Genomic DNA, 11,635 nt, shown 5'->3' with positions numbered 1-11,635 from the left:
CTGGACGGATCAAGACAATACCAGGGCAAGTCACCGACTTAATCAATTTCCAAGTCTTACTCGGGTTACCCTCAACTTTTTTAAACTTAACCTTATAATATTCTACCTTAGCCTGTCGGAGTACAGCATTTAACCTACTATTATAAACTCTATATATTCCTTTATCATGAGGATCATTGCTCCTTGTTGACAACTTATATAAAAAACAGTCTTCTATTAATTGACTGTAACAAACTCTTTGTAATCCAAGGTTTATTCGGAAACACCCTTCTCTTCTGTATTCCTTACACTTCACAACATTCCAAAAACGTATCCTTAATCTTAACATACCAAAGCTCTAACTTAAAATTTAAATCTAATTCTTCTTATAAAAATTTAAAATCTAACTGTTCTATCCTAAGCTTAAACCTTGAAATAGTATTTGAATTAACTAATAATTTCTTAGGCTTAGGGCGAGCATCACTGTTAATATTAATAGTCTTTAATATACCCGGAACTAATATTGCCAAACCAAAGTTATCCGAAACATCATTTAACACAACACTCGACGAGTCATGGGGAACATTCAAAGATACATTATCAATTAGAGATGAAGATGACTCCGACACTCTAGTACAAACATTTACAGCAGGATGCATCCCATAACCTAACATTAAATTCAAAAAAATCCGGGCTTTTAAGTTAGATGCTAACAATTTCAAATCAATGTTAAAATCTCCACACACAAAACACGGCATATTCTTACGAGTTAGAAGGTCCATTTGTTGCTCTAATAATTCTATAAAACAATCTACACTAGCTGAAGGGGGCGGTAACAAACAGTAATAAAAAATGGGTCACCATTCTTATCAACCTCCGCAACAAAACACTCAAAAATCATCTCTCTACTAACAGACAAATCATCCCTAACCCTTACATTAAAATCAGTTAGTGTAAGTCCTCCATGCTGATTGTGAGTACGGTTCTTAACATACATATTATAATTTAAAATATCCAATAGTCTAGAATTATTATTCATTAGCCATGTTTCAGTAAGTGCAAGAATATGAAAATCAGATAGCATACACAGCTCCGACAAATAATCCAATGTACTATTTAACCCCTGACAATTCAGATGAAAAATGCCAAGTTTATCCGGTGCCAGTCTAGTATGTAAATCAACTGGGCACTTATAATTAACCTTTGGAAAAACATCATCTACCCCCATATCAAAATCCCTGTGAAGTACCCCTAATCCTAAATCCGAAACACTCAATGGATTATTCTCAAGCCAATCCAAACGATCATTACGAACAATTTCCATTTTTTAAAATATATATATATATATATATATATATATATATATATATATATATATATATATATATATATATATATATATATATATATATATATATATATATATATATATATATATATATATATATATATATATATATATATATATATATATATATATATATATATATATATATATATATATATATATATATATATATATATATATATATATATATATATATAAAGAAAAAGGAGGGTAGTTGTAACCAAACCTAACCAACTGAATAACTTACTGTAACTCGGAGGGTCCGTGGTCCCGCATCCAACGTAAGTGAAGCTCCGGAAAAAAAACAGGATATAACCTAAAAATAATTAGTAACATATTAACAAAATGGTATAAATAAACAAACGAATACGAAAAAGGTAAAACAATTCTCACTAACACTAGCCTGTCACAATACAGGCTTACTGGTTTCATTACTGAATTCCAGAAAATTATAATTGAAGAAAACACAATATTCTACAGGTGTCTACCACTTACCCATTCTAAATTCTAAAAAAAACTAAATAAATGAAAAAAAAAATAGAAAAACTTTTCTTTTTTTTCAATAAACACAAATACAAAAAAAAAAAAAAAAAAAATTATCTTAACAAAATCTTAATTCACCATTCATGATATAACCATCTTTTAGTCACATAACTCAGGGATAGGTTCATCGTAACCAAATTTTGCCGCCACACCGTGACGGTCGATCTGTATATATGCTGGAACTGTATTAGAAACCCATGATGAAACTCCAATAGTATTTAATCTAGATTTCTTTACATACAACTTCCTTCGAGCTTCACGAACTGATATTGGTGCATCATCGCAAACAGATACATTTCTATGGTGTCCAATAACTTTACCTTTTAATTTCTTTCCGTTCTTAAGCAAACTGACCTTCGCATCTCGAGAACCAACATCAACTTTAAAATACTGTTGCTCCTTACGGACATTACCAACAACTCGAAACCTCGGGACCATGGACATACTTAGACCCTCCAAACACAACTGGTCAAAAAACGATTTGGCTTGGGTGGTATTTTCACAGGGAGCATTCCAAACGATAAGATTCGTCTCTGTAAGTCGATACTCAGATGCCATAAGCCGACGAGACAGATCTGCACTCCCAATTTCATACTTCTTTGTTTCACTTGTCATAATTGGCATTTGATTTCTTAAGCTTTGAACATCAGATTCAAGCTGTGCAACACGTGAACTCGTAGTATTAACTTCTGATTTTAGCTCAGACTGTGTATTTTCCACTGATACCATACGATTTTCTAACACTTTTATACTATCGTTTATAGAGTCTAGTTTCTTACCATTTTCAGTAAGTATTGTTAACATCTTAGCAAAATCATCCGCCAGGGTCTTCAGTGAAGCGACATCGTTATTCCCTTCGGATGAAACGGTCGAATTCAACAAACTGTTCTCAACAGACTGAGATCCTACTTGGACAGTTTTAGCAATCCTCCTTTTTCGCCCCATGGCAAGTGCAAATAAAATATTTAATCTTTCTTACCTATTCTTGCCCCAATTATTTATCCACGTCGATGCGGACGTGCAGTTTGCTTAGCCACCGTTAATTTGGGCACGGCTAACACCCCTATCTCCTGCACCGACGACTTCCAACACCGTTTGAATACCGACGCTACCTGACGAATCACAACCAACTTTCAGGAATACTCTGTAGCGTTTGCAAAATTCAACTAATCAAATGTTCAAATACTTGCATTTCATTCCACCCCTCAGGGAAAGCGGTAAACACACATGAACTACTACTCAATCAGAGCTTGATTCATTGGCTTTGGGTTATTTTCTTTTTTTTCATTATTAAATGACGTAATCCAAGGTGTATAATCCCAAGCCAATTCAATGTTTCGCAATATCTTCACTGTCTTGCAAATACACTTTTTTCAAACCAATTAAATTCAAAGTTAAATCCAATTTGCGTCCTCACAGTTCAAAGTCTAATTCAGTACTGAATGAAGGCATGAGAGTTGCGTTTTTTTTATACAAGATTTTAATTCTCGGACCTGGGGGGATATTTTGAGGGAAATGAGAATAGAATATAAGAACTGTATTTTTCATTGGGCATATTGCTGTTCTAAGCTAATATAAACTAGCCATTTGAATGTTTTTCCGGGCTTCTAGAGCTTGATCTAGCCTATTCATATGCTTTTGAATATTTCATGATATTTTTTGCGTTTCAGTAGCTGCAGTGAACCATTTCTGTATGAACATCTTTGCGACTTTGCGACATCCGCTATCTGTGAGCCGTTTGGAGTAAAAAATCAAATCAATGGGATCCAAAGGTAAAAATTAAATTCTCTTCATAATATGCAGAATTTATGTTTTGAGTGGTGCTTCTGACAGAACACCTTCGTTCATAAAATGTAGGATAGGGCTAAATTACTCATAATCTCTTTTGGTCTTTGAAAAGGTTCACTTGGAAATTACACCCATGAAACATTTAATGTTTCTTTTCCTTTGACTAACTTTCGGAAAGTCTACTTGAAACTTGTTGTAATGGCTAATCTGCAGAAGAAACTAGTAACGTTTTAATTTTAGTTTGTAGCGACCCTAAATTGCGAAGAAAAGTTTCACCTGTTAAATTGTGAATGAATAATGGGTTGTTCAATTGTTCTGTTTAGCACATTAGCTTGTATTTTCTCTGCATGTTTTGAGTTAGTCAAGTCATATGAATACAAGGAAGAATATTTCCACCAGAAGGTGACTATTATAATCGGATTCTAAAAGTACATTCTTAAAGTAGATGGCGATAATGTCCCATTAACTTAATATAATTGGCTGCTGCCAATGATTTATTGCATGCATAATATCAAATATCATAGACTCATTCGTTCTAATAAGTAGATTTTACCCTTTTTTTTTGCAATTCTTAGTTAACTTTGAACGTTCTTTTTGTCCAAGATCCAGTGACAAAAAGGCCATCATTCGAAATTAGTTGATAAGAAAATTCCGTAGCAAAAAAAGTAAAACTAAAGCTGCAAAAAGGTTTCATTGACAAACAAAAATGACAACTTCTCCCTAAAGGAGAGAAAGCGACTGTTGGGCTATAGAAAGAATGCATATTCGTGCAAATCAAGGATAGAACGTTGACATCAAAGTACCCAGGCTCAGATAAGTCTGACAAGAAACGTACACTGAAAAAATACAAATGAATGTGCATTGTTAGTTTAATATACACATACTGATATTCAGTAATCAAACTGTTAATATTGTTTGATTTATTAAAGTTATAAAAGTAAAAAAAATATATTTTTTCAGTAAAGTGCAAACTTTGTTCTGGCCCTGGGAAGGCATAGGGGTTTTGCGCCCAACTTGTATTATTTTCTCCTCGTTTTGAGTTTGACTCGGTTAATTATTGTAATTTCTGTTCGTTTTGGGTTTCATTTATTTATCAATGCTGATTTGTGGTAGTTTCACACTTGGTAGATTATTTGATTTTAGTTTTGCTCATTTTTTGTTTAATTGAGTTTTTTAATTTTCTTTGAAAACCTTATTTTGTGGAAAAAGTTTTTTTTAATTAATTTCTGTTCATTTTATATTGACATAGTCTTTTCAGGGAAAAAGAAAATAATACTTTAAATCTTTTCGTTTTTTATGACTCTATAGTTCGGCCTGCTATTTGTATGCCAGAGAAAAATTTTCAGCAATTTTTAACAAGATACACCCTTTTAAAAATCTGGACACAAATAGTACTGTTTAATTTAGTTTCATACCTCTTCTAGTTGACCTGTAATGGAAAACTTGATAGTATTCGCAAAAAAATCTGTTTACTTTCTTTGATAGCTTGGATACACTTACGCTATATGGATTTGGTTAAATTTTAAGAGGAGAGGTAGCCCCGAACGTTTGAACATAATACCCTCAGTCGTTCTTGGGATACTGCTGAGATGCCTTATTGGGAATTAGCATTATCACAGTGCATTTTGATTTAATCTTAAGTCAACATTTAGCATTCAAACATATAAAAATTGGATTTGAGGAAGACTAAAATCTATTCAATAAATCATATACAACAACTTTCTATATAAACCTTATATGCCCCCAGGGTAAAACTTACAACCCTTGCACTGAGGGCTCTGAGGGGGTTATCATCCTAAAAGACCTAATTTCCAGAACTTTCAACTACGTTGAAAAAAATGGATATCTCAAACTTTCGATTGGATGTGTTTGGGAAAATGGAGGAAGTGAGACGGGCGTTAGTCGCTATCCAATCACTTTAAACTATTAAAAAAGGCACTAGCCCTTTCAATTTCCAATTGAATGAGCCCTTTTGAAGTTTCTACGACAACGCTTTCAATAAAAACTTTATATGCCCCCAGGGCATAACTTACAACTCCTGCCCTGAGGGCTGTGGGGGGTAGGGTTGTCATCCTTAAAGACCTAATTTCCAAAAATTTTAACTACGTTGCATAAAATGGCTATCTAAAAATTTTGATTGGATGTGTTTTGGGAAAAGGTGGGCGAGAGAAGGGTGTTAGTTGCCCACAAATCACTTTTGACTATTAAAAAAGGTACTAGTCCTTTAAATTTCAAATCGAATGAGCCCTTTTTCAAGTTTCTACGACAAAGATTTCAATAAAAACCTTATTTGCCTCCAGGGCATACTTATAATCCTTGCCCTGATGGTTGTGGGTGAGTGTCCTCCTCAAAAATATTTTTCTATCTGGAAATCAACTACCGTAAACAAAATGGCTATCTCAAAATTTTTATTGGATGTGTTTGGGGGAATGATGGGGGTGGGGGGGGAGGCTAGTTGCCCTCCAATCACTTTCGACTATTAAAAATGGCACTAGCTCTTTAAATTTCCAGTCGAATAAGGTTTTATTGAAGTTTCTACCACAACGCCTTCTTTGAAAACCTTATATACACCCAGAGCATAACTTAAAACCCTTCCCCATTGGCATGTGGGGGAAGGTCCTCCTTAAAATGAAATTTTCTGTCTGGGAATCGACTACGATGAACAAAATAGCTATCTCAAAATTTTGATGGGATGTGTTTGGGGGAATGATGGGCGTGGGGGCGGGGGCTAGTTGCCCTCCAATCACTTTTGACTATTAAAAAGGGTACTTGAGCTTTGAATTTCCAATCGAATGAGCCTGTTTTGAAGTTTCTACGACAACACCTTCTATAAAAACCTCATATGCCCCCAAGGCATAACTTATAACCCTTGCCCTGAGGGTTGTGGGGGAGTATCCTCCTCAAAAACATATTTTCTATCTGGAAATCAACTACGCTGAACAAAATGGCTATCTAAAAATTTTGATTGGATGTGTTTGGGGGACTGATGGGTGTGGGGGGAGGGCTAGTTTCCCTCCAATCACTTTCGACTATTAAAAAGGGTACTAGCCCTTTGAATTTCCAATCGAATGAGCCTTTCTTGAAGTTTCTACGACAACGCCTTCTATAAAAACCTTATATACTCCCAGGGCATAACTTAATACCCTTGCCCCAAGGGTTTTAGGGAAGTGTCCTCCTCAAAAACATAATTTCTATCTGGAAATCAACTACGCCGGACAAAATAGCTATCTCAAAATTCTGATTGGATGTGTTTGGGGGAATAATGGCGCGGGGGGGGGGGTGGGGCTAGTTGCCCTCCAATCACTTTCGACTATTAAAAAGGGCACTAGCCCTTTGAATTTCCAATTGGATGAGCCTGTTTTGAAGTTTTTACGACAACGCGCTCTATAAAAACCTTATTTGCTCCCAAGTAATAACTCAAAACCCTTGCCTTTAGTATTGTGGGGGAGTGTCCTTCACAAAAATATATTTTCTATGTGGAAATCAACTACGTTGAACAAAATGGCTATCTCAAAATTTTGATTGGATGTGTTTGGGGGAATGAGGGGCGGGGGGGGGGCGGTAGTTGCCCTCCAATCACTTTCGACTATTAAAAAGGGCAATAGCCCGTTGAATTTCCAATCGTATGAGCCTTTTTTGAAGTTTCTACGACAACGGTATTTGGATTTGGTTAAATTTTAAGAGCAGAAGTAGCCCGAACGTTTGAACATAATACCCTCAGTCGTTCTTGGGATACTGCTGAGATGCCTTATTGGGAATTAGCATTGTCACAGTGCATTTTGATTTAATCTTAAGTCATCATTTAGCATTAAAACATATAAAAATTGGATTTGAGGAAGACTAAAATCTATTCTATAAATCATATACAACAACTTCCTATATAAACCTTATATGCCCCCAGGGCATAACTTACAACCCTTGCACTGAGGGCTCTGAGGGGGTTATCATCCTAAAAGACCTAATTTCCAGAACTTTCAACTACGTTGAAAAAAATAGATGTCTCAAAATTTTGATTGGATGTGTTTGGGAAAATGGAGGAGGTGAGACGGGCGTTACTCGCTATCCAATCACTTTAAACTATTAAAAAAGGCACTAGCCCTTTCAATTTCCAATTGAATGAGCCCTTTTGAAGTTTCTACGACAACGCTTTCAATAAAAACTTTATATGCCCCCAGGGCATAACTTACAAATCCTGCCCTGAGGACTATGGGGGTGGGGTTGTCATCCTTAAAGACCTAATTTCCAAAAATTTTAACTACGTTGAATAAAATGGCTATCTAAAAATTTTGATTGGATGTGTTTTGGGAAAAGGTGGGCGAGAGAAGGGTGTTAGTTGCCCACAAATCACTTTTGACTATTAAAAATGGTACTAGTCCTTTGAATTTCAAATCGAATGAGCCCGATTTCAAGTTTCTACGACAAAGATTTCAATAAAAACCTTATTTGCCCCCACGGCATAAATTATAATCCTTGCTCTTAGGGTTCTGGGTGAGTGCCCTCCTTAAAAATACGTGTTCTATCTGGAAATCAACTACCGTGAACAAAATGGCTATCTCAAAATTTTTATTGGATGTGTTTGGGGGAAGGCTAGGCGTGGGGGGGGGCTAGTTGCCCTCCGATCACTTTCGACTATTTAAAAGGGCACTAGCCCTTTAAATTTCCAGTCGAATGAGGTTTTATTGAAGTTTCTACGACAACGCCTTCTTTAAAACCATTATATATCCCCAGGGGATAACTTAAAACCCTTGCCCTGAGGGCTGTGGGGGAGTGTCCTTCTCGAAAACATATTTTCTATCTGGAAATCAACTCCGCTGAACAACATGTCTATCTCACCCTTTTTATTGGAGTTGTGGGGGTGAAGGTTGGGCGTGGGGGAGGGGGCTAGGTACCCTCTAGTCAATATCGAGTATTAAACAGTACACTAGCGATTGAAACTTCCAATTGTATAAGTCTGTTTGGAATCTTTTGCGGTAACACCCTCTATTAAACACTCAGATACCCCCAGGGCATAAATTAAAACCCTTGCCCTCAGGGTTGTGATGGAGTGTTCTCCTCAAAAACATATTTTCTATCTGGAAATCAACTACGCTGAACGAAATGGCTATCTAAAAATTTTGATTGGATGTGTTTGGGGGAATGATGGGTGTGGGGGGAGGGCTAGTTTCCCTCCAATCACTTTCAACTAATAAAAATGGCACTGTCCCTTTGAATTTCCAATCGAATGAGCCTTTATTGAAGTTTCTACGACAACGCCTTCTATAAAAACCTTATATACTCCCAGGGCATAACTTAATACCCTTGCCCCGAGGGTTGTAGGGAAGTGTCCTCCTCAAAAACATAATTTATATCTGGAAATCAACTACGCCGGACAAAATAGCTATCTCAAAATTCTGATTGGATGTGTTTGGGGGAATACTGCCGCGGGGGGGGGGGGCTAGTTGCCCTCCATTCACTTTCGACTATTAAAACGGGCCCTAGACCTTTGAATTTCCAATCGAATGAGCCCTTTTTGAAGATTCTACGACAACGCCTTCTATAAAAACATTATATGCCCCCAGAGCATAACTTAAAACCCTTGCCCCAAGGGTTGTGGGGGAGTGTCCACCACAAAAAGATATTTACCATCTGGAAATCAACTACGCTGAACAAAATAGCTATCTCAAAATTTTGATTGGATGTATTTGGGGGAATGATGGGCTTGGGGGGGCGGTAGTTGCCCTCCAATCACTTTCGACTATTAAAAAGGGCAATAGCCCTTTGAATTTCCAATCGTATGAGTCTTTTTTGAAGTTTCTACGACAACGCTATTTGGATTTGGTTAAATTTTAAAAGCAGAAGTAGCCCCGAACGTTTGAACATAATACCCTCAGTCGTTCTTGGGATACTGCTGAGATGCCTTATTGGGAATTAGCATTATCAGAGTGCATTTTGATTTAATCTTAAGTCAACATTTAGTTTTTAAACATATAAAAATTGGATTTGAGGAAGAGTAAAATCTATTCTATAAATCATATACAACAACTTTTTATACAAATCATATATACCCCCAGGGCATAACTTACAACCCCTTCACTGAGGTCTCTGAGGGGGGTTATCATCATAAAAGACCTAATTTCCAAGAACTGTCCACTACGTTGAACAACATGGGTATCTCAAAGTTTTGATTGGATGTATTTGGGAAAATGGTAGGCGTGAGAGAGGTGTTAGTCGCTATCCAATCACTTTCAACTATTAAAAAGGCACTAGCCCTTTCAATTTCCAATTGAATGAGCCCTTTTGAAGTTTCCACGACAACACTGTCTATATAAACCTTACATGCCCCCAGGGCATAACTTACAATTCTTGCACTGAGGGCTGTCGGGGGAGGGGTTGTCATCTTTAAAGACCTAATTTCCAAACTTTCAACTTCATTGAATAGAATGGATATCTAAAAATTTTGATTGGATGGGTTTTGGGAAAAGGTGGGCGAGAGAGAGGGGTTAGTTGCCCTCAAATCACTTTTGACTATTAAAAATGGTACTAGTCCTTTGAATTTCAAATCAAATGAGCCCTTTTTCAAGCTTCTCCGACAAATATTTCAATTAAAACCTTATATGCCCCCAGGGCAGAACTTATAATCCTTGCCCTGAGGGTTGTGGGTGAGTGTCCTCCTTAAAAATGTGTTTTCTCTCTGGAAGTCAACTACCCTGAACAAAATGGCGATCTCAAAATTGTTATGGGATGTGTTTGGGGGAATGATGGGTGTGGGGGGGGCTAGTTGCCCTCCAATCGCTTTTAACTATTAAAAAGGGCACTAGCCCTTTGAGTTTCCAGTCGAATGAGCTTTTATTGAAGTTTCTACAACAATGCCTTCTTTAAAAACCTTATATACCCCCAGGGCATAACTTAAAACTCTTGCCCTGAGGGTCGTGGGGGAGTGTCCTCCTCAAAAACAAATTTTCTATCTAGAAATCAGCTACGCTGAACAAAATGGCTATCTCAACAATTTTGATTGGATGTGTTTGGGGGAATGACGGGCGTGGGGGAGTGGGCTACTTGCCCTCCAATCACTTTTGACTATTAAAAAGGGTACTAGCGCTTTGAATTTCCAAGCGAATGAGCCTGTTTTGAAGTTTCTACGACAACGCCATCTATAAAAGCCTCAAATGCCCCCAGGGCATAACTTAAAACCCTTGCCCTGAGGGTTGTGGGGGAGTGTCCTCCTCAAAAACAAATTTTTTATCTGGAAATCAACTACGCTGAACAAAATTGCCATCTAAAATTTGATTGGATGTGTTTGGGGGAAGGATGGGCGTGAGGGGGGGGGGGCTAGTTGCCCTCCAATCATTTCGACTATTAAAAATGGTACTAGCCCTTTGAATTTCCAATCGAGTGAGCCTTTTTTGAAGTTTCTACGACAACGCCTTCTATATAAACATTATATGCCCCCAGAGCATAACTTCAAACCCTTGCCCCGAGGGTTGTGGGGGAGTGTCCTCCTCAAAAAGATATTTTCTATCTTTAAATCAACTACGCTGTACAAAATGGCTATATCAAAATTTTGATTGGATGTGTTTGGGGGAATGATGGGTGTGGGGGGGGCTAGTTTTCCTCCAATCACTTTCGACTATTAAAAAGGGCACAAGCCTTTTGAATTTCCAAACGAATGAGCCTTTTTTGAAGCTTCTACGACAACGCCCTCTATAAAAACCTTATATGCACCCAGGGCATAAATTAAAACCCTTGCCCTGAGGGTTGTGGGGGAGTGTCCACCACAAAAAGATATTTACCATCTTGAAATCAACTACGCTGAACAAAATAGCTATCTCAAAATTTTGATTGGATGTATTTGGGGGAATGATGGGCTTGGGGGGGCGGTAGTTGCCCTCCAATCACTTTCGACTATTAAAAAGGGCAATAGCCCTTTGAATTTCCAATCGTATGAGTCTTTTTTGAAGTTTCTACGACAACGCTATTTGGATTTGGTTAAATTTTAAA

The 11,635-nt window shown here is 37.1% G+C and overlaps 1 long non-coding RNA gene across 1 annotated transcript in view; it reads left to right on the top strand.

The window, feature by feature from the left end:
- Positions 1-3,929: 3,929 nt before the first annotated feature.
- The window catches only part of LOC148957016 (uncharacterized), a 93,110-nt gene continuing 85,404 nt past the window's right edge, over positions 3,930-11,635 (top strand). Inside the window, exon 1 of the long non-coding RNA XR_016142466.1 lies at positions 3,930-4,060. This is a non-coding gene — a long non-coding RNA (uncharacterized LOC148957016). The remainder of the gene's footprint in view (positions 4,061-11,635) is intronic.

The sequence above is a fragment of the Artemia sp. Qi Xiang Cuo genome, chromosome 1 (genome assembly GCF_049724085.1).
Source record: "Artemia sp. Qi Xiang Cuo chromosome 1, ASM4972408v1, whole genome shotgun sequence".
Classification (NCBI taxonomy): domain Eukaryota; kingdom Metazoa; phylum Arthropoda; class Branchiopoda; order Anostraca; family Artemiidae; genus Artemia; species Artemia sp. Qi Xiang Cuo.
This window is presented reverse-complemented; position numbering and strand designations above follow the sequence as displayed.